We start from the raw sequence: 24,833 nt of genomic DNA on the forward strand, positions 1-24,833 counted from the left end.
TGACCTCTCCGGGTGCTCCGGTTTCCTTCCACATTCCAAAGATGTGCAGGTTTGTAGGTTAATTTCCTTCTGTAAATTGTCCATAGCAGCTGGACAGGCAGTATCTATGGAGAGAAGGAATGGGGGATGTTTCGGGTCGAGACCCTTCCTCAGACAGTCGGGAGAGGGTCTCGACCTGAAACATCACCCATTCCAGAGTTGCTGCCTGTCCTGCTGGGTTACTCCAGTATTTTGTGTGGATCTTCGGTGTAAACCAGCATCGACAGCTCACAGTGCCCAGAGCAAACAAACATAATTGATAGTGCCCTCCCTTAATTCCCCATTTGATGGTGCCCTCCCTTAATTCCCCATTTGATGGTGCCCTCCCTTAATTCCCTATTTGATGGTGCCCTCCCCTAATTCCCCATTTGATGGTGCCCTCCCCTAATTCCCCATTTGATGGTGCCCTCCCCTAATTCCCCATTGTTGGGAAACAGGCCCTTCTGCCCTCCAAGTGCACGCTGACCATAATTTTTGTAAATTACACTGTTGTGCAGGGAATAGATAAGAAAGTGGGATAGTTAGCTTGAGTTAACGTACAAACACGTATGTCTTTGAGATGTGGGAGGAAACCAGAGCACCTGGACAAATCATCATCATCTTTGGCGGTCACTCGAAACGCGTATGACTGCCCTCTCCTCTCCATATGGTCGTCCACTTGTGGGTCTGCAGATGTCTAGAGGCCGATCTACGATCCACACACCTTGGTGCAACGTGGGCAGTGGAGACTGGCGGTAGTTGGTAGTCATCGTGACCCCTTCTCTCTCTCCTTACTGTGCTGTCGCTTTGTCTCTGCGACACGGCATTGTTTCATTTTGTGACGAGTAGCTCCTCCAGCTGTGCCTGTCCAGTGCAATGAGCTCCCAGTTGCTTGATGTGATGTGGAATTTCATCAGACTGTTCCTGGACAAAACGTACGCGGTCACAGGGAGAACATGCAAACTTCACAGACAGCACCTGAGGTCAGGATCGTACTCAAGTCTATGAGGCAGCTGCTCTACCAGCTGCACCATTGTGCCACCCTGTTATGTGTAGGATAGAATTAGTGTACGGTAATTGCTGGTCGGCGAAGGAACTGTTCCCTGTATCTCTAAACTAAACTAAACTTCACCCTGAGTTGGATGTGAGTTTACTCTTTGTCCAAAATACGGTTCCTATTAGGTCAATGCACAACCTGCTACATGTGGACATTTAACGCACATGACTGACTCGCTGAGTTACTCCATCATTTTGTGTATTTATTTTATAAACCTGCATCTGCAGTTCCTTGTTACTTATAATATCTGGGCAAGTCTATTGCACTTATGTCATAAGGGGATAAATATTGGGCTTGACATCAGGGATACATTTCCTACTGTGCTTTGAAACAGTGCCAAGAGATCCTCTACTCGCTTTTGACAAAGGAGCCTGAGCTGTGGTTGATTGTCTCACGAAAATTGACTACACAGCACTATCTAATGTTCGAAATCAACCTGAGAAGGGAAACGGGCTCAGTTTCCAGTGGAAGGTCAGCACCCCTAATGGTGCACCATTCTTTCAGCACTGGTAATCACATCTACCACATGGGCTTGGCCCTGCAGTCTACTGACAATATTTTTTAAATGGTTTCTTTATTGTTATGGGTACCAGGTACAGCGAAATACATTTTTTTGCAAACAGGTCAGCAAGACTGTCCTGATACATAAGCACAATTGCCCCAGTTAATGCAGTATGTACAGAGCAACCCACTGATTCCATACGCAAAAGGCACCATTTTGTGCCACAAAGGCCCATTGCAGCCTTTGCGAAACGATGTCCCTCTCCACGTCTGGCCCTCTTCAGCACTCGTTCCCCGATCTGAGACTAAGAGTGAGATTTTTACTCGCCTGTAAAAATAATAAATACCATGAGTATTCCTTCGACCACAGTGGCAGCTTTCTTTTTTTTTCGTGGTATTGTTTTTTACAGGTGAGTAATATGAAAGTACTGCTCAGTAACAAGGGCACAAGATATTTGCACTATCACTTCCTTTCCCGTTCTCTGTCGCTCCACTACGTATTGTCGTGTGATGGTACCGGAAGCCGCTCTAGCTCCATGCAATCCAAACCAATTTCTGATGCCATTCTCGAGACAGACGCGAGTGGAAGCTCAGCACTGTCTTGTCATTGGGTCGATAGTAAATCTGAAGTGATGTAGACTTGACAAGACCACTAAGTGGACTTTCAAAGACCTCCACGTTTCAGTCTATTATGCTTTCTCCTGAGACAGTGAACCTTGGAGCCATGAAAACATTTCCCAAGTAAGAATGTCAATAAACCAAGTGAGAATGTGATACCACTCATGCTTTATAATACAATAACATTCATACCACTGTAATAGTTATCACAGTGACATACAGTAAGAATAGTTTGGAGTGATACAACAGTAAAATGTATAATACATTTCTAAGTATATTTCAACATCTTGCATAATACTATTAATGCGCGCATAACATTTATGGTACTGTGATATTTATTTCAGTAACATTAATGCTGCAGGAAAAGTAATACCACAGTGGTATTAATGCTTAAGTGAGATGTTTACCATAACATGTCCCAGTAATCTTTATAATTCAAAAAATATTATACTGTAATACTTATTATATGATTGTTTGTAGTGCATTGAGAATATATTGCATTCATATTTTATGTTGCAGTAAGATTTTTACCATAAATATCTCAGTAATATCTAAGCAACCATAAATTTGTATTGCAGTAACATTTGTATTTGAGCAAGATTCATTCTATTGCAAATACTTATATTACAGTAAAAAGGACACTGCAGTAATATTTAAAGTGCTGTAATATTTATCTCACACCTGATCTTTATATTCCAGCAATATTTGTGCTGCAGTTATTTTTATTGCATTAACATTGGCATCATGGCAATTCTTATGCAAACTAACATTTATACTAATGTTATAATTGTGTTGCGATGATATTTATATTGGTACAATAGTAATACTTATCTCAATTTGCATATTACAGTGAGATTTGCTGACATGATACTCAGCACAATAATGCTACAACTGGGCTAACTTCCATTTTTGAACTATAACACTGAATACACTAGACTTGAAGTGTGCTTCCAGCCTGCTTTCCCGTGTTGTTTGATCATGTTATTTTAATCAGAAAGGAATGTGAAAATGGAGGTTGTTGCACTCCAGATGGGGCTAAATAATATCATTTAATCACTGACACAAACATTATTATACTGTGCTGAGACAGCAGCACAATTGTTTAAATTGTTTTTACTGAACCCTTAACAGCACAGTCTTTGTACCATTGCTAATAGAAGAAGCAGAACATGTCAGTTAGTTTTGTTTTGTGAAAGCCATCTGCGGTTGATCTGTTGAGATTTTTGAGAACTGCAATAAGAAATTGGGGGTCGGGGGAGAGTTGTGCAGCTAACGTTACAGCAGAGACATGGGATATGCTTTCCAGTTTTCTTCTGAGCCAGCAGTATTTCCTGTCGCCATGACTGGAAATCATACAAGAAAGAATTGGGACAATGGCATAGTCTCTCTTCTGTGTATTAGAGCCCACATCATAAAGGTGGCATCTATCATCAAGCATCCCCATCATCCCGGCCATACCCTCTTCTCCTTGCTAGCATCGAGCAGGAGGTAGAAAAGCCTGAAATCCCTTACCACCCGGCTCAGGAAAGGCTATTTTCCTACAATCACCAGGTTCTGGAACCAATCTCCCCAATCTTAATTCTAATTTTCTAATTGTGTTTTGCAGCAATGTCTGCTTTTTTTGCAGTCCATTTATTTTTCACTGTTTTGCACAATTTATGTTTAATTTAAGTTGTGTGTTGTCTGAATCTATGTGTCTTTGATACTGTTGCAAGCAAGCAATATTTTCAACGTGCAAATTACTATAAATTGGTTTTAAGTTAAAGTCAACAAAAAGAAAAATACAAGCAAAATAAGTTTTGATCAAATTTATTTATGTTGGGTTTGTGTTTATTGTTGTCATGTGTTTTCTGTTCTTATAAAGGTAAGCCTGATTATAAAATCAATTGAAAGTTACATGCGGTGGATTTGCAAAAGAGAAAGGATGGAGATTTGTTAGAGGGTAAATTGTAAAATTATTCTGGGAATTGCCGACATGAGTTCTGATTGTCACAAAGTGGATTGCAGCGTACAGAGATGTCCTTTAATACAGAAAGACAATATTTAATTTTGTGTAATTTCTGCAAGATAGTTGTCTCTTTTCTGGCAGTATCTATCTATAATATATTAAAACTCTGTGGCTGGCTGGCTGTGTGTGTTTCTGCCTGACTTGTGGTTGCCAGCCTTTGATTCGTTGCTACTCCAACACCAGACCCACAAACGCCCAGATGTTTTCCATTTCGGTAGAGATTTCACTTTTCATTCCAAGTATCCACTCCTAATTAAATTTCGTCGTGTTTATGTACACATTTTGAAATAAAATCCTTCTCCCCCCCCCCACTCACTCATTTTGTCGCCTCCTGCTGGCCAGCGACCATAACGGCTGCTGGCGCCCGCATCTCGCCTCAAAGACACCTTTCAAAAACAGTCGCACTGCTGAGTCCTGAACGGCTTGAGTTGGAGGACCACGTCTCCTGTGGGGGCTACGGGTAAGGAACGGCTGTGTTGGGGGAGCAGACCCAACGGGTCTGCACTTGGTCTAGTATATAATATAGTTAACCACTGGGATTTTTCAATTCGTCTCACATATGAACTGTTATTGCCTGATAAATCCAGAATGTCATCATATAGATACATCCTGACACCATGCAAGCTAGAGGCTCAAAATTAATGTGATAGACACTCCTAGCATTTTTTGGCATATTTGAAAAGTAGCGGTACTGTTTGCATGCCATCCATCATAATGCCCACCATTTCCTGTTTCATTTTCTCTTTTACAGTGTAACGTGGCGATATTTGGCTTACTAACATTATATACAGGCAGGAGTGGGGCCCATGTTTACTCGTCTTCTAAATAAATAAGTAGGAACATCTGTTGCAATATTCTGCACTTTATAATGTGACAAAGTGCTGCCTTGAAGTTCCAGTGGGATTTTGAAAGCATGCAGTAAATAGCTCAGATGATTTGCCTCCACCCTCAGTATCTGGGACGTGATCACCATGACAGTAAACTGGTAGGTCAAAACCCTGATGGCCAAAGAGGCACCGAGAATTATGAAGCTGCCATTCTTTTGCATGTTGATGGAGAACCAATGTTTTGTGCATTAAGTTAATTTTCATTCACAGAATTTGTTGGTTAGGCTGGCCTTGAAATATTGCGAGCAGTTCTGGTCACCTCACTTTAGGAAGGATGTGATTAAGCTAGCCAGAATGCAGTACCTATTCACAGCAATGTCACCTGTGCTTTGGTTATAAGGCAAGATTGGATATAGTCAAAGATGGTGACTATTTTATTTTTCCAGGCAAAGGAGGTAACAAATGATGGTGTATAACAATATGAGGGGCATACATACATACGGTAGATAGGTACATCTTCCCCCCCCCCCCCCCCCCCCCCTAGCGTGGAGAGCATAGGTTTATGGCGAATTGGGAAAGATTTAAAGGGGATCTGAGAGGCAAACTTTTCATATAGATGGTATTGAATGAGCCACCAAAGGAGGTGGTAGAATACAATACATCACGTTCTCCCTGTGACTATATAGGTTCCGTCGGGTGCTCAGATTTCCTCCTACATCCCAATGACATGTAGGTTTGTAGGTTAATAATCATCTGTAAATTACCCCTAGTGTGTAGGGAGTGGATGACATAGAACTAGTGTGAACAGGTGATCATCCGGACTTTTATAGCTAGAATTATTGGGCACAGGGGAAACTTTGCCAAACATTTATTCAAGGAGACTTTAGATTTTCAGAAAACCAATTTGCTGCAAAAAAATTTATCTGTACGGAGAAGTCTTCACACAACAGTGCAGATCTGGTTGAGTGGTCATTAAGTGCCACTACAAGGATAAACGCGAGAATGCAAGGATGATAAAAGAGTCATCATGTTAAGGTTATGTGGACCATTTATATAAAGGATCAGTGTCACACGGTATCTGAGTATTAAAGAGTATTTCAGACCACTGAGTGATTCGACTTGAGAGTGCATGTTGCGTGTAACAATGCAGCTACACTAATCACCCAACATACAGCTACATTGTAAGGCGTTTTGACAACTCTGTTATGTAGATGCTTAAACTCACTCGGGTACAGGTGGAAGGCCAGTCGGCAACGATCTTTCCTATGTTTTTTTTGTTTATGAAGCTAGGTTATATTCTGGGGGAATTGAATGAAATCAAGGCATCTCATGCAAATGTAACAGTCAATTGTTGCAGGCTGTATTGTAGCAGGGGTTTAAATAGGGATCTCTAAATTATGGTCAGGAGCTCCAGACTTACAGCACAGACTGTCAGATACAGCCCGTTTTCCTCTTACCTTTGACTCTTGCTGGAAGTACTGTTCCATCAGTCTCTGAACTTGCGTTCACAGTCCTTGAAACTCTGACATTCCTCATTCCAGGGATTAAAAACGGAAGAAAAATCACATCGAAATTGTCAGTATTTGAAAACAATTAGCAGATGCATTTCATTTTTTTAGGAAGCTTTTGGAGGGATATAGGCCAGATGCAAGCAGGTAGGACTAGCGTAGATTGGGCATCCTGGTTGGCATGGGCAAAGTTGGGCAAAGATCCTGTTTCTGTGCTGTATGATTCTGACTCTAATGTTCCCTACATAATTACATAATACAGTGCAGAGTGAAGGAGTAGGTAAAGCAGCAACATTTCAGGCAATATCTTAGCATAAGCATTGCCACGCTTCGTATAGAATAAGGCAGATTGTGACTGCTTAAGGCACGGTGTCGTGGTTTAGAGACTCAAAGTTGGATAAGATGACACAGACACAGAGAATTCTTCAAGAAGACGAAAGCCTTTATTTGCAAACATTGGCTGGAACATCCAGAGATGACACCACCTGTCCGTTCTCTAATTGCTCTCCGATCCACAGAAACAGGCAACTTTTTATTACAGTTTTTCAGCCCTATCTCTACTGCCTTATCGTGCATGCTGCACTCCTCTCGCATCAATCTATCTTCGATTCTAATATTCTCTGTCTCGCCACCATTAACTTCCGACCGTGGTTCAGTCTTATTAAACTTTACATTTCCCCTTATATCTCTTCTTCATTCGCCACCCTTAAATTCCAAACTGTTACTTCTAATCTCTCAGCTATGTCTACTTTGCCAGCATTATGTTTTAGCTACAATACAATACAATACGGTTTTATTCATCACATTGCACAGAAAGTGCAAGTGAAATGAATTTGCCAGCAGCGGTACAATGAGAAAGAACACACAATACACAATAAAAATTTAACACAAACACCCACCACAACATTCATTACTGTGATGGAAGGCACAAAATTTGGCCAGTCCTCCTCCATTTCCCCCCGTGGTCGGGACCTCAACCCTTCGTAGCCGTTGCTGCGGGCGTCCAGATGTACAGACAGGTAAAAGTCCAGGTAAGTCCAGAGTCGGCTCTTCCCCACCGGAGACCGCGGCTTTAGGTTGGTGCAGGCCGGCGGTCGAAGATTTAAAGTCCACGCCGCGCCGCAGCCAGAAGCACCGCAGACCGCGGGGCCGGCGGTCGAAGCTCCCCTCCAGGGGTGATGGTAAGTCCACGCCGGGCCCACTGTAGAAGTAGGCCGCCGGCCAGCCGATGGTGCTTCTTCTTTTCCCGGGTCCCCCACGAGGGATCCCAGGCTGCGGACGCCGCGCCAGCCGATGTCAGAGTCAAAGCCCCCGGCGGGCAATGGTAATTGTCCCGCGACCATTTGCGCCGCGCCGGGTGATGCAAGGCCGCGCTCCGGGTCTTGTTGTTGGAGTCCCCGGCGGGTGCTAGCAAAGACCCGCAGCCATTCCAAGCCGCGCGGGGCGATGATGTAAGGCCCTACTCCAGGTAATCTTCAACCCCACAACTCGGGCGGGTGAAGTCGCCGTTGCGGAAGCCCCGAAAAGCGGTCTACCAGCAGGGACCCGCGGGCTCCCGGTGTTCCTGTCTGCCAGACCTGCGGTAAGCCTCCGAATCCCAGGGTTCGGGTCGCAGCAGCGCGCCACCACCGCTCCACCCGCTCCGAACTCGGCCAGCTCCGCGATGGTGAGTAGGTCCGCAGGCTCCGCGATTGGAGCCCCAGGTCGTTCCTGCTGGAGGCCGCTCCACGGTGCTAGGCCCCAATGACAACGGAGACCCGACAGAGAAAAGGTCGGGTTCTCCATGCAGGGGATAGATTTTTAAAGTTTCCCCCACCCCCCGCCCCCCACACACATACCCACACACACACACACAAAAAAATAATAAAAACTACATTCAAACGAGACAAAAAATAATAAAAAGACAGACGGACTCCAGAGGCCGCTGCGACAGGGAACCTCTCTGAATAATGCATGCCACTGAGACTATATTATGTTGAAACCACATGCTAGATACAAATTCAACACAATAGATTTCAATTATGTGATTTTACATTTAAATATTTTTTGCACTTTGAATAGCTTCTGAATATAAGGTGAAAGGGACATGGTATCTAGTAAAAACCAAAAATGTCTCTTCAAGGAAGAGAGGGTGACTGTGAAAAACTCCAATCTCTGGTTTGGTGATGGCCAATCTATGATAGATACATTATTGTTGGAACTATGTCTCTGATTTGTTGAGCTTCTATCTGTATTTTATGTGTATAAAATCATGTGAGGAATAGATCGGGTAAATGCACAGATTCTCTTGCCCAGTGTGTGGGAATCAAGGGGCCTGTGTCCACACACTATGACTCTAACTCTGCAGAGGACACCACACTACATAATCATCACAAACATGACTATTGGCACAAGGATTTTTTCAATATTTGTGATCAATATTTTGGGGTTATTTCAATATTCAAGAATGGAGCAGCTGGGCTTATACACACTGGAATTTAGAAGGATGAGCAGGGATCTTATTGAAAAATATAAGATTATTAAGGGATTGGACATGCTGGAGGCAGGAACATGTTCCTGATGTTGGGGGAGTCCAGAACCAGGGGCCACAGTTTAAGAATAAGGGGTTGGCCATTTAGAACGGAGATGAGGAAAAACTTTTTCACCCAGAGAGTTTTGAATCTGTGGAATTCTCTGCCTCAGAAGGCAGTGGCGGCCAATTCTCTGGATACTTTCAAGAGAGTTAGATAGAGCTCTTAAAGAAGAAGAAGGGAAGAGATGAGACTTTTTGCCTTCAATCACAGTGAGGAGGTGTCTGGAGATTCACTGTAATGGATGTTTGTGTTAAACTGTGTTAATTGTGTGTTTTTTTTTTTGCTGTCATGACTGCATGGAACAACATTTCATTCAAACTTTTGTTTGAATAACAATAATGGAAATTCTATTCCATTCTAAAGATAGCGGAGTCAAGGGATATGGGGCAAAGGCAGGAACGGGGTACTGATTGCGGATAATCAGCCATGATCACTGTGAATGGCGGTGCTGTCTCAAAGGGCCGAATGGCCTACTCCTGCACCTATTGTCTATTGTTCCCTTTCTGGAAAATGCTGCTGTTTGGATTCAGCCACCTTACACCTCCATTTTGTACAGTGTGACTTCTCTTTCATTGTTCTCTGGAGTATTGTTCACATGGGGTTGTCACCACCAGGCTACAGACTGCTAGTTGCCTTTATGCTTCCATCAATACCATCCCATGTAGATAAGTCGGATCCTACTTAACACCCACCCCTCACAGTTCCTGTTTCTCTCTCGCCATGACTAGATGCCAGCTTCCCCACTACCCTGCCCTCTCTCCTCACTGGGCTGCAACCCAGCATCTTCTCTTCAATCACAGGTCTGAGAGATCTCGTCCATTGGCAATCAACTTTAAACTCTAGGATTTTTAAACACTGAGTGATGAAGGGGTTCAATGGATAATTAGGAGTCAAAATACATTGATTATAAACGTAGATGTGATTCATTTGGGCAAAAAGCTGAAACAAAAGCAGTGAAATTGATATTGACTTGGCTTCTCTAACTTCAAGTAACCCTTGCTTTACCTTTAGATTTTACTGATTGTATGCCTCATTGTCACCTTCCCCATCGGCTATCAATGATCCAGTCTACATTTTCCATGATCTCTCATTTTCACTACTTACCCGTCCATATCTCTATATCCCCCTGATACTCAGTCTGAAGAAGGGCCTCGACCCGAAACATCATTCAGTCCTTCTATCCTGAGATGCTGCCTGTCCCGCTGAGTTGCTCCAATATTTTGTGTCTATCCACAGTGAAATTATTCCCCGAGAAGCACCAGCACAGGCATGAAAAGATTTGGCTATTGGGAATAACTTAATGTTTCCTTGTTTATAACTATTTTGAATTATACAAATTTCCAACAATGGGTCGAGAAGAGTTTTGAAGAAACATGTCTTGGAGCACGGATGAAATTCTCGTTATAGCTATCTCGTAACACTGTCATCCTGTTGCTGTTTCCCTTTGAGACAGGGAGTGGTTACAATTTGAAATCCACCTACTCAAGGCGTGGTAAAAGCAGAAGCTGTGGTAACTTACAACACTGAATGGGATAAGTACTTGAAAATGAGAATATTGCCAGACAATGGGAAACCACTAGAGGAAAATGATAAGTCTTTCTGAGATGGCACAGGCACAAGAGGCTGAATAGCTTCCTTCTGTTGTGCGTGGGTGTATCAGCATGTCTTTTTGGCATCTGCAGTTCATTTGACTAGCTCTTCTGATTTATCTCATCATTAAATAGTTTAAAATGCAGCCTGTTTTCGCTCTCATAGTTACTCAGAGGCTTCATTGCCAATTTGTCTTGGATCCCACTAAAAGCAATTAGTGCAAAAGCATTGGATATGCGGCAGCTTTATTACACCCATGCACCTGTAATTTTGATAGAAGCTAGGTGTTGCATAACTAAGGCATTCCAATATGCAGCTAATGCAAAGCAAATTAGCACCACAGACAATTAGGGTGGGGCTAAACATTGCACAACTGCTATTTGTTACATTTAGTGATATTCCTGTTTCAGACGAATTCGGAAGTTATAGGAGCAGAATTAGGCCACTCGGCCCACTTTTAGTTCCGTTTTAGTTTCAGATTTTAGTTTATTGTCATTTGTACCGAGGTACACTGAAAAGCTTTTGTTGTGTCCTAACCAGTCAGCGGAAAGACAATACCTGTTTACAATCGAGCCATTCACGTCACCATTCAATTATGGCTGCTCCATCTTTTCCTCTCAACCATATTCTCCTGCCTTTTTTCCATAACCGCTGACAATGTCAGCAATCCTACAACTGAATTTAGAAGGTAGACTAAAAAGCTGGAGAAACTCAGCGGGTGAGGCAGCATCTATGGAGCGAAGGAATTTTCCAGCATCTGCAGTTCTTTCTTAAACATACTGAATTTAAATTGTTGTGGTGTTTTTACATTTGGAATTTTCTCGGAATTAAAGGTTGCCTTCGTGTGTTGCTAAATTGTTGCTCCTGATATGTCATCCATATGCATAGCTTGCTGAGTTTGTGCATCATTCGCGCTGCTAGTGCTTTTGCTCCTGCTTAGCATCGGGATGGTCCTAGATTTCATCTGTATTGTGCTAAGCTTGCTGTTGTCAGGGTCAGCAATAGTGGGGACAAGTTTCACCACTTTGAGCAGAGGCTGGGATGGTCTGCTGACGAAATACCCCTATTTGATTACTACGCAATGATAGCTGCACAGAAGAGAGCAGAGGGCTAGAGCAATATTGCCATCTTTACTCCCCACTGTGTACACGTTTCCAGAAAGTGTTTGATGCCTGCAGTGAAAAGACATTTTCTCTTCACTGAGCAAGCTAGCTGACACATTGATGGAGTGTACTTTGGCCTTGGGCAGCATTTGCATTGAAGAAATGCATGTTGATGACATTCACAATGTTTCTGCCTGGATCTTATATGCGAGTGTGTGCATGGGACCGTGCACGCGTATACTTTTACCAATTGCAGTATGATTTTTTTTTTCAAAGATTTTAATTGAATTGTTTGTTTCTCTGAGATCTACATTAATCGATCTGTATTAAAATTATTGTTGTACATTTTGAATTTTGAGACACAGCAAGATCACTGTGATTTGGGCACATTGGTCTTTTAGTTTTTTATCCCGTTTTAAAGTTCGCAAAATCAGACCACTGTTGAGTTTAGTTTGGAGACCCACCGAATCCACGCCAACCTATCGATCACCTGTACGCACTAGTTCTGTGTTATCTCACTTCCACATCCACTCCCTACACGCAAGAGGCAATTTACAGGCCAATTAACCTACAAACCCGCACGTATTTGGGATGTGGGAGGAAACCAGGACACCCGGGGGGATCCCATGTTGTCACAGGGAGAACGTGATGCATTGTTCCAGTCTAACACCTCCTTTGGCAGCTTATTTCATTCGCCCACCACCATCTAGGGACAATTTACATAGGTATAAACCTGCATGTCTTTGGCGTATGGGAGGAGACCCACGCAGTCACAGGGAGAATGTGCGAACTCTGCACAGACAGCACCCAAGGTCAGGATCGAACCTGGGTTTCTGGAGTTGTAAGGCAGCAGCTCTACCAATTGTGCTACTGTGTAGTCCTACTGTTATTGACGCCTGCACTGCTACATTACATCACTTGTTTGCCTTTTTAATGTGTTTAAACTATTATTGGTGAGAATTCCCAGTGTATTATCAGCACTTTAGAACTTTCAGTTACAGTCTGGTCTCAACATAAGAAATAACTTAAAGCACTACAAATGATGAAAGGGTTAGAAGAGGCGAAGGAGATGAGAAGTTATTATAAGAGGACAATTTATTTGCAGAGAACTTCAAAAGCATATTAAGATTACTTGGCAGAATAATTTGGAAGGAGCATAATATGCAAAGAATTGGTTTGAGCATGAGAGAGAAGTGGATCAGTAGAGGTTTACACGTTAGTTTAATGTCATGTGCCCCAGAATGCAATGAGGTTTCTCTCTCAGAGAAAATACACGATAAGGTCGTAAGTAATAGGAGCAGAATTAAGCCATTCAGCCCATCGTCTACTCCACCATTCAATCATAGCTGATTTATCTCTCCCTCCTAACCTCATTCTCCTGCCTTCTCCCCATAACATCTGACATCCGTACTAATCAGTAAATCTATCTATCTCTGCTTTAAAGATCATAAGGCTCGTAGGAGGTCACAAAATTATGTCAGGCATGGTCATAAAGAGGTCTAACATATACCACAAAAGTGCAGGAAGGTTGTGAGGGTTGGGGGGGGGGGTCCAAAGATGATCACACAAGGAGGGTGAGTTCCCTCATTGTTGTCAGAACACTGATTTTTTTTTTCTCTGTACATGCCAAAGTCCATTATTATAACTGACAGGGTGATGATTTCTGACATGAATAGATTGAATTTTTTTTTGCCATTAGTTGACATTTCGATTAAAAATATTGAATTAAAACCTGAATTGTTCTTGAACTTGTCAATAAACCTCGACTGGCCATTTTGATTATCGACAAACATCATCACAAGAATCTTGATGTGTATGTGAGGGCTGGTGATTTTTTTTAAATACAAATACAATTGCCCTCAATCCTCTCTAGCCTTAATGCTTTTTTGATTTGTAATCTGGTCTGTTTTGGAATTTTAGTGGTAACCCCGAACATTTCCCAACCCCTGTCTTCTCATGTGTAGAAAGGAACTGCAATTCAATCATGGCTGATCTATCTCTCCTAACCCCATTCTCCTGCCTTCTCCCCATAATCCCTGACACCCATGCTAATCAAGAATCTGCTTAAAGATCATAAGACTCGTAGGAGGTGGTGGTTTATGCTGGTCCACACCGAAGATATACACAAAGTGATGGGGTAACTCAGCGGGTCAGGCAGCATTTCTGGAGAAAAAGGATGGGTGATGTTTCAGGTAACGTCACCCATTCCTTTTCTCCAGAGATGCTGCCTGACCCACTGAGCTACTTCAGCTCATTGTGTCTATCCCTGTCTTCTCATAATCATTATTCCCATCGGAAAAGCATTGTTTCTGGGTTGCATTGTGGATGATGCTATTCATTTTATGATTGACCTGCCTATTTAAAATTCCCAAAATTGCAATGAGATTGTGCAATGCATGTGTTTCTACAGATATTAATCCCTACTTCCTCATTCCATTGCTAATGACCCAAAAGTGTAGTGGCTGCATTTGGACCTCTCTGTTCCCTGACTTCCATTGAAGCATCAGGAGTGCATACAATTCAGTCCCTGGGATTCCAGATGACATTCCCTATGTCCAGCCTGTCAGTGCTTAGCCCGATGCTAAGAAACAATCAACAATAAATGCTGCACCCTGAGAGCTGAAGATAACATTGTGACAGATCTAATGGTTGCCAACCATTTTCAGGTTTTGGAATTCTTAAGCCTCTATTTTGCATTCTGCTGCTTATTGCAGGGTAAATCCTGATTTTCAATAATCCCGTCAAATGTTTTCCTACCAGCACAGGCAATCAATAGAAGAGCTAACCTGCTGGCAACATCTTTATCTCGGTATTTAAGGAATTTATTTAAGAGTATATTAGGAATGGAAATTTTTGTGCTGCAACTCGCATTGCACCAGGTAAAGTATTTTGTGACATTGTATTTAGAAAATGAGACACCAAGGGAGCAGAACCCATAGCTGACCAATAGGGAGTTTAAACAACCTGTGTTGGAGATAATCGACAATGATTTAATCGACAGAATCCCAGACGATACGTCCCACTGAGCAATCGCAAACGTGTATGTCCGTTACGTTTGGAGCCTACTATTCCGGTTAAGGTTAGTTTAACGTAGTCTACAATCCCCGTGCGTAATAGTTGAAGAAGCAAATCCCGTCCCGAAACATCACCTGTCCATGTTCTCCAGGGATGCTGCCTGATCAGCTGAGTTACTCCAGCACTTTGTGTCCTTTGTTGTAAACCAGCACCTGCAGTTCCTTGTTTCTACAAGCAAATCATATTGTTGAACTGCTTTATTTTTCATTTTAAGTGTTGTGGAAAGTGACTAATGAGATGATGCATTCCTTAACATTACCATAAAGCAGGCACCGAGAAAAAAATTGCAATAGGATCTGAAGATGGTTCCATTACTCATGCTGATTCAATAAGTGACTGATTAGCTTCATCTGTGTTCCAGTCAATTCCAAAGGCTAGTTTATTTAGCAAATTGAGAACAAATATCTATATTTTAAAAGAACAGATCAGTTGCTTTTCTTGTTTCTTTTCCATAATTAACAACCCATTAATAAAATCTAATTTGCAGAAACTGCTCATTCTTTTGACTTCATTACCATGCCTTAATTATTGAGCAGTGCAAGCAATCTGTTCAAAGAATTGGATCCCTTGATGCTAAACAGTAACTTTAGGGGTAAAAATGAAGCAGTTAAACTCAACATTAGCAAAGGTACCACGGTAATTGGTTTACTGTTACGTAGGGCAGAATAAGATGAAAAGGTATGTTTTTACCTTAATTTTGTAAAAATATTTTAATGCATTTGCTCATTTTTCATTTTCAACCTTTAAATGTCCTTGGCTGTCCAATTGTTTGGTGAAGAGGTATGAATGTTGAACATTTTTATTGCCCCTTTATTCTACTAACCAGATATATTTGTGTTTTCTGACACAGATGGATAAACATCCACTCTCAAATAATTAAGTATGTAAAAAAAAATATATTGAAAAAGGTAGCATGTAATTATTGATTTAGCTAACCATACAAAGTTCAGCTGTAAATGTCAGCCTAGTTTTTAGTGATTTGTGGCTTTGATTTCTTTTAATAGCAAATCGATGATTAACTTGTTTGCATACAATTTTTTAATATGCTATCTTAACCTAATTATTTAAACACGTTAATGACTGTGCTAAAATAAGATTGTATTCATACATATTCATGTATGTTAATGAGTTGGTGTTTAATATAAGCAGGGAATGTTGGGTAATAAAGCTCTCTCTCGTGATCCAGGCAACCTGCGTGTAAGTTGTTATTCATTCTGCCGTCCGGAATATAACAGTATGTGAATTAGCAATAGTACATTACCAAAGGATATTAATTCCTCAGTGTTGTAAAGGTTTCTTTTTTTATTAATGTGCAATTCTTCCTGGCATAACGAAAAGAACGTATATTAGGCACCATTTCCAGAGTAAGTGGTCTCTTCCAGTGCCCGAACTGGCCTTGTTCCTCTGGAACGGAAGCTTTCACTGCAGAATGGTAACCAGGCTGAGAGATTTCTCTTGTGAAATTTAAACTGCTCACTTCAGAATATGACTAGGGAAATATTTATGTAAATTAAAATGGGCATTATTTTGATAAATCATTCAGCCTAATCAACGTTTTGGATGAAATGGTAGTGAATCTGTCGAATTCATTGGCAAGTGGATGCCCAAGTTTAATTTTAAGGCACAGATTGACAGATTATTGATTAACATGGGTGTCAGGGGTTATGGGGAGAAGGCAGTAGAATGGGGTTGAGAGGGAAAGATAGATCAGCCATGATTGAATGGTGGAGTAGACTTGATGGGTCAAATGGTCTAATTCTGCTTGTTTGACCCTATAAACTTGTTTCATAAGTAAAAGAATATCGAGAATTAAGGGAAGTACGTTTCTAAATAAAAACAAATATAGACTTATTTTTGAATGGAGAACTTCAAATGTGAAAAGCTGATCATTGATAATCCTCACTATGAACATGCATTCTGATCATTTGTGAAATGTCTGTAATGAAGCCATTGTGTCATTTAGATTGACTTCCAAAAGTTTTATGTACGTAAGAACTGCAGATGCTGGTTTAAACCGAAGATAGACAGAAAATGCTGGAGTAACTCAGCGGGGCAGGCGGCATCTCTGGAGAGAAGGAATGAGTGATGTTTCAGGTCAAAACCTCTGAAGAAGGGTCTCGACCTGAAATATCACCCATTCCTTCTCTCCAGAGACGATCCAGCATTTTGTGTCTATTTCCAAAAGTTTTAGTTTTAGTTCTATTGACGTCTCTCATGTTTTTAGTCCCTCCTGTTTCCCTCCACTATCTGTTTACCCTGGTTGCTATAAGTGATCAAAACTCTGGTGACCTTTGGCTCTGAATGTGAGGCAAGGTCATGATCCGTTCAAACTCAATGACATTGCCCTAACAAGATCTTCTACACAGACACAAAGTCGCACCTCTTGCATTTAAAAAACAAAGTTGCACTTCAAACCTGTGTTTCATTACTATAACATGGTTATTCCAAAGCGTTTTGAAAATATATTTTATAATTCAATTACTAAATGCTTAGATGGGGATACTACAAATTGTACTGGTCAAAATATTGGCTTTGTAGTGAACTGCAGTCATGCAACATCAGCTGTTTTCATCCCAGTGAACATTTCTCATATTTTTTCCCCCACTTTTAAGCTGCTTTCATACATCACTCACTGGCTCAGAAAATACTGACAACTTGGCTAACCTGACGGCAATTTGTAGGGCAGTGCACATTGGGGTCAATTGGTTGGCGGACGGGGAGGCAATGGCTGGACTATTGGAGTATGCTGCCGGTGAGGGTGGGGAAGTAGTTTGTTAAATCCAATTTTCCTCTTCAATGCATGATAAAATGTCTGCAATCTAATTTTGGAAAAGGTCATTCTGAATATTGTACATTTAACTGGACACTGAACGTCATTCATATGACACATAAACAGAACCAAGCAGGGATGTGGGTGAGAAAGTCACATTCCCCAAATTAACCAATGGCTTATTTGAAGGCATAATACTGGTCTATGAAATCCTGAGATGGGACACCTACTGAATCTCTTGGTTTGCTTTGGTTTAGTTTAGTTTAGACACACAGTGTGGAAACAGGCCTTTTGGCCTAACGAGTCCACGTCGACCAGTGATCACCCACACACTAATTCCATCCTACACTCCGAGGGACAATTTTATAGAAGCCAATTAACCTACAAACCCGCATACCTTTGGAGTGCAGGAGGAAGCTAGAGCACCTGGAGAAGACCCATGCGATCCCAGTGAAAATGTACAAACTCCATATAGACCGCACTCTTAGTCAGGATCAAATAGGGGTGTTTGGCGCTGTAAGGCAACAGCACTACCACTGTGCCACTGTGCCGCCTTGTACAAGTATTCTGTCCATCAACAGCCACTGCATCAGTAATTCATATCTGATTAACCTGTCATCTAAAATAACTGCAATATTTTCTAATCAACTATTTTTTGTGACTATTTGAAGAACATTGAAGAACAGATTTTTATTTTGGGTTCAAAGGTACAACGTTAAAAGTCTTAAACAAGAAGCTTCATCAGACTAGAACTGGCCTGTAGCCCAGTTCATTACACAGACCAGACATTGGCATTTACCCCATCTACACTTCACATTGCCTTGGAAAACATCCAAAATAATCAAAGACTTGTCCTACCCTGGCCATTCCTCCTCCTCCCTACCCCCGTCCGGCAGAAGGTACAGCCACTTGAAAGCATGCACCACCAGATTCAGGAACAGATTCTTCCCTGAAGATCGACACAAAAAGCTGGAGTAAATCAGCGGGATAGGCAGCATCTCAGAGAAGAAATGGGTGACATTTCGGGTCGTGAGCCTTCTCCAGACTCTTCCCCTCTGTTATCCGGCTTCTGAACAGACCTTTCATAAGATAGGATTCTGGCAGATTCACCTTTATCCCATTGTGGACATTCAACTTTGTCTATGGAACTAATGAGAACTGTAGTCTGCACTATGTACCTCCTTCTTTGTATCTATTGTATTGAGTGTGTACTAACGTATAGTCTATCTGAACCTTTTGGATAGCAAGCAAAACAAAGCTTTTCACTGCATTTCAATGCACATAACAATAATAAACCTAAATGTAAACCTAAACCTCTGGTTTTAACAAAACTAGACAAGGGAAAGCCAGGCAGTCTAGGAAATCTTTAGAAGCCGGGAGACAGATGTATCGATGATTGTTCTTGCCATTGATCGAGTGGGCCTTGAGTGGGTGTGTTTCCTCCAGGTGTGACGGGCAAAGCTGCAGACACTACCGGGTCAACTTCCACTACCTCCACAAGTCCCAAACAACGTGATCAATCTCTCTCGGGTTATTAGCCTCCTTTCTCTTTATTCTTCAGATGGCTCTGTTTCCCCCCGATCTTTCCCTTCCATCGCCCTGTCTCACTACAATGGACAGGTAAGTCTGAAGAAGGGTCTCCACCCGAAACGCCACCCATTCCTTCTCTCCAGAGATGCTGCCTGTCTTGCTGAGTTACTCCAGCTTTTTGTGTCTATCTTTGGTTTAAACCAGCATCTGCAGTTCCTTCCCACAAAGGTACATGGTTAGAAAAGGTTTAGAGGGATAAGGGCCAAATGCGGGGAAATGGGACATCTTGGTTGGCATCGGCCACATGGGCCGAAGGACTTGTTTCCGTCCTCTATGACTAAAGTCTACCACCAACAAATATTAAGCTTGGTCTCTTCTGGGCTGTGCTCTTGTATTTCAGGATTTCTCTTTCTTCAAAGCTTGAGTCAGGTTGGCTTCAGATCAAGGTATCTGTTTCCTTCAAAAGAAACCATGCATCCTCCAGGCTTAAAATTCTTGGTGCTTCACAACAATAAGTAGCATTGATATACCTAAACTTCATCCCAATAATTCATTCATTTTAACAGCCTTGATGGTTATTGTTGAGGCACTGATAATCCAGCAGTATTTATTTGCTATGTGATTCTTGCTTTTTATTGATAGCTTTTTGTTTCCAATTATTTGTTCTTATTATTCTTAAAGTCACATACACTGAAGGTTAAATTTAAGACTGCGCAAATCATGTACAAAGCAAGAAATAATTTACTTCCAAGAAATATACAAAAACTGTTTATAGAAAGACAGGGTGGGTATAATTTGAGAGGGAAACATAATTTAAAAAAACTCAATGTCAGAACAACTCTTAAAAGTATGTGCATAGCAATCTGTGGTGTGAATTTGTGGAATGGTCTGGAACAGGAGATAAAACTTAGCACAAGCATAATTCAGTTTAAAAAGATGTACAAAAACACTTGTTTAAAAGGATATTGGGATGAGGATAGGTTGTGATATTTGTTATACTGATTGTATTGGGAAGGGTGATTATAGAGTGATGGGTTGTAAATATGACTAAGATACTGTATAGTATATGCGGGTTTTTTCTTTTCTTTTTCTTTTTTTCTTTTTTGTATGGCTTTGTAAATATTTGATTAGTGTTCAAATGTAAATAATTTGGTGTACATATAGTGGCTGGTGTACATATGGTGTACATATAGCTGCTAAATTTGCATAAGATAATTACAAGCAGTTGAATAAGGGGTGGGAATTAATAAGCTTTGGCTTCTTCCTGCTCCTTTTCGGACACATATGATTTCATTTATTTATAGATATTGTTTATGACACTTTATAAATATTTTTGTTTTGTTTTTTGTATGCTGTTTCAAATTTGCTTTTTATTCTTTTATTCTGTTCGAAATAAATAATTAAAAAAAAAAAAAATAAATAAAAAAAGGTTATTAGCCACAGAATGACATCCCTGAAACTGAGAATTTGGTGGACCTGGATATAAAGCCTCACCCACCAATCTGTGGTACAGTAATCCACCACGTCATCTCAATGTGGACCTACAGAAACAAAATTAGCAGGAGATGCTTATTTAACTTTAAAGAGCTCTGATTCTACTCTACAAGCATCTGAAGTCATACTAATCTGTTGAACCATGTATCATTTTAATTGCTGCATTTTCTCTTTACGGTTGCAGAATGAGACTGTGTCTTTTAGAGAAATTTTGACCATTGCATTGAAGTCTCATACATTTGAGGAAGAGGATGTCACAGTGGTAGAGTTGCTGCCTTACAGCACCAGAGACCTGGGTTCACTCATAACTATGGGTACTGTAGTTACAGAATTTGTACGTTCTCCCTGTGCTCCGGTTTTCTCCCACACTCCAAACGCGTAAAGGTTGTAGGTTAATTGGCCTCAGTAAAAAACAAAAAATGGAAACTGTCCCCAGTGTGTAGGATAGTACTAGTGTGATCGCTGGTCAATGCAGACTTGGTGGGCCAAAGGGCCTGTTTCCGCGTTGTATCTCTAAAGTCTAAAGAATCAGTGAAAACTAGAATGGTTAAATGTAGTAGCTTTGAAAATGGATAGCAGAGCACTGAAAATCTGTTATCTCATCCAATTATAATTGCACCTAGAATAGGGTTCCAGGGAAAGCCAGAGACGCATCTTGGTTTCTAGAAATAACATATTTTAGGTGTGAAACTACGTGGCTGGTAATATTGAGACAGAGTAGTGAGGTCTCAGGACATCAGACACCCAGGTTTAATCTGACCGTAGGCACTGTCTGAGAGTTTGCACGTTCTCCCTGTGACTCTGAGAGTTGCCTCTTGGAGTTCCTGTTTCTTCCCATGTCCTAAAGACGTGCACGTTACTTAGTAAATTGGCCACGGCAAATTCACCTTCCGCCCTCCCTCCAGTGAGCAGGCGAGTGATTGAACCTGTAAGGAATTGATGGGAATGCAGGGAGAATGGCTGGTGTGGACTCAGCTGGTTGGAAATGACAGTTTCCATGCTGTATGCCTATATGTAGGACCAGTGCCACAGGAGAACTTTGTTCTGTCCTCCATTGATATCGGCAGAAATTCAGTTTCCATGGCGGAGACTTTTGTCAGTCATCAGGAAACTGTCTGAATTGTCCTCAATCTTCTTCAACAGGAACTGAAGTGACTGTAACCCTGTGATTACAGACATGTCTGACATCAATTGCCTGGGTACTGCATTACAAAACCTTTCATGCCAGAAACTGGCCCTGGGCCTGCCAAACAAAAAACTGTATCTGCTATTATTGACAATTACTGCTTGATTTGGACCATTCCTGAAGATTACTGCTTGGACCATTCCTCTTCCCGTGTGTCAGTATGTCTATTCCATTGCATTCCATTTTTATCTTTAAAAACGAATGGAGCAATAATACAATTGGTAAAATTTGGTATTAGCATTCCCAGTCACAACACGGTGACTTAACTCTGTGTAAATGCTGGTGAAGTTATGTGTTGTGAGCACTAATGATGCAGCACTTTAAACACTTCTAATATATACCAGGTCATGGAGTTTCACAGTCACTCACACTGTTCACCGGGATGCTTTCGGAAGTATTGCCAGAGTCATCAATCCTCCAGTGTCTATGACATCCCTCTTGAAGGACAAGGTGCTCATTGGAACTCACCCAGCCATGTACAAGAAAATCTCCACACACTGAGAGCTCAGACACGGTGACATTGTGAGAGTTTTCTGAGATAAAGGTTAATTCCGGAAAGATAGGTCTTTGAACTTGCACGGATTTGACGGGCTCTGTGCAGGATGTTTCAATAATGACTGAACATTACGTTCCAGGCACTCACTCGGATAGTGATTCTGTTCTTCAATCCTTACACATCCGGCTCAGTGTCGAGCTACGCAGTGTAAGCATTTGTGGTTATCTCTTATGGATGTGCAATTACTATGTTTATCTGTTGAAAATCATAACAAAACTGGAAGGCAGAAACAAAAAATACAAAATTAAGCAATAAAGATAATAAATAATTAAGGACCAACATTATATTCAAACATAAATCAGTGTTCAAATTATGGCTGTAAATTGATAAAATTGCACAGTTTTGGGGTTTCCAGACTTTCATTATAGTGTTCATGATCTCAGACTTCATAATGATCTACAGCTGAAGAGTTGTCACTTATGTAATATAGGAAATGTGCTAGTAATTGGTTTGCAGCACGATTTCAGAGAACACACATGTCCATTTGATAATGGGTGTGAGATTTATCTTGTTCAGTTACATCAAATGCTATAAAGTACTACCTGTATGTTATAGGAGATAAACAAGACTGTGGATGCTGGAATCCTGTGCAAAATACAAACTGTTAGAAGAACTCAGTAGGTTGAGCTGCATCAGTGGAAGCAAAGGAATGGTCAGTGTTTTGGGTTGAGACCCTGTATCAGAACTGCATCTGCTTTTGATGCAGGGTCAACCAATGTATATTTTGCTCCTGCATGCTATATTTCTACTTTAGATATTTAGTGATGGATTCAGTGGAACCATATATTCAAAGTGGAGTAGAATGTGTAGTAACCCAATGTCTTGCATGAAAAACAATACTGACTGGGGTTACATTTCTACGTAAATTGATTTTACGTGGGCAAACTTTGTGGAATAATAGCAGGTTAGGCAATAGCTTTGAAAAAAGTAACATAATTGATATTTCATGTTGATGACCTTTCCTGAGATGACCCACCCACCATTCAACTTATTGGTCTTGCAACATCAATGCCAACTGACTTGCTGAGCATATCCCAACATTTTCTGTTTTATTTTCCAACATCCCCCGCAATGTGCACTGCTTTCATTGAGCTGGCATTTGGTTAGAATAGTTGTGAGAACTTCCCATCACATCTTCAAGTTATGATGGGGGTTTTTTTGCCATACGAGTTTAAGATCATAACTCCTTAGTAACAAAGCCTCTATTATTGGCTCATCACATTTTCTGTTCTACGTTAATGACTGCTGAGCCGTGCCTGACTCCATAGTATCACTACTATCTAATAATGCAATGCTCTATAGTAATAGTCCTTTATTTGCTTGCTTCAGCATGTAGAAGTAAACAATGCGCAAATAAGGTTCCAAGTGTTGATGCCAATATTTTCCTTAGTACAAAGCTGCTAGCAAAGGATTAGATGCTCTGTTGTAATTTTATTTGGAGGTTAGCTGGATTTTATTTATAGTACAAAGGGCTGCTCAGTGACTGAGCTAATATCTGTTTTATTATTTATAAATAAGATATAGATATTAGTATTGATTACTTTTCCCAACAAGTGCAAATGACGTCAACAGGACACTTCACCAAATACTTCTTGCAGTTATTCCAATAGACAAAGCTTGGCAGAGACAAATGTTTTATTTCTCAAAATATATATTTTTGCCAACAAATATTGGCCTGGTGCCTTCTCTGATATTTACTACACAATCTGATTCTTCTTGCTTTTGAGTCAGCAGAAGTCTGCAGCAGGGTGACGCCATCCGGTTCGACATCCGTAGGTGCCCGTCCTAAAAAGGACACATGCTCCGGATTGGCGCCAAGCTGTAGCGCTGCTGCTGTCTCTGTTTGTTGTTGTTCACCTGACTGAGGTCAGTAGTCAGGGCTCACCACAGGGAGGTCGACAATCTGATAGAATATTGTATTTTCATAAGATCATTAGGCCATTCGGCCTATCAGGTCTACTCCATCATTCAATCATAGCTGATCTATCTCTTCTCTCCTAACCCCATTCTCCTGCCTTCTCCCCATAACCGCTAACACCCATACTAATTTGTGGAATTCTCTGCCTCAGGTGGAGGCAGGTTCTCTGGATGCTTTCAAGATAGAGCTAGATAGGGCTCTTAAAAATAGTAGAGTCAGGGGATATGGGGAGAAGGCAGGAACGGGGTACTGATTGGGGATGATCAGCCATGATCACATTGAATGGCGGTGCTGGCTCGAAGGGCCAAATGGCATACTCCTGCACCTATTGTCTATTGTATATTGTCTATTGTCTAATCAAGAATATATCTAGCTCTGCCTTAAATATATCTACTGACTTGGCCTCCACAGCCTTCTGTGGTAAAGACATTTTGACATGGTGTCCAATATTCCTGATACTTTACCTCATACATTTGAACTGATTGGTAATTCGCAGCATGC

The 24,833-nt window shown here is 41.2% G+C and overlaps 1 protein-coding gene across 4 annotated transcripts in view; it reads left to right on the forward strand.

The window, feature by feature from the left end:
• The window catches only part of epha7 (EPH receptor A7), a 255,858-nt gene that overhangs the window by 55,389 nt on the left and 175,636 nt on the right, over positions 1-24,833 (forward strand). The window lies entirely within an intron of this gene.

This window comes from Amblyraja radiata, chromosome 5 (assembly GCF_010909765.2).
Source record: "Amblyraja radiata isolate CabotCenter1 chromosome 5, sAmbRad1.1.pri, whole genome shotgun sequence".
Taxonomy (NCBI): domain Eukaryota; kingdom Metazoa; phylum Chordata; class Chondrichthyes; order Rajiformes; family Rajidae; genus Amblyraja; species Amblyraja radiata.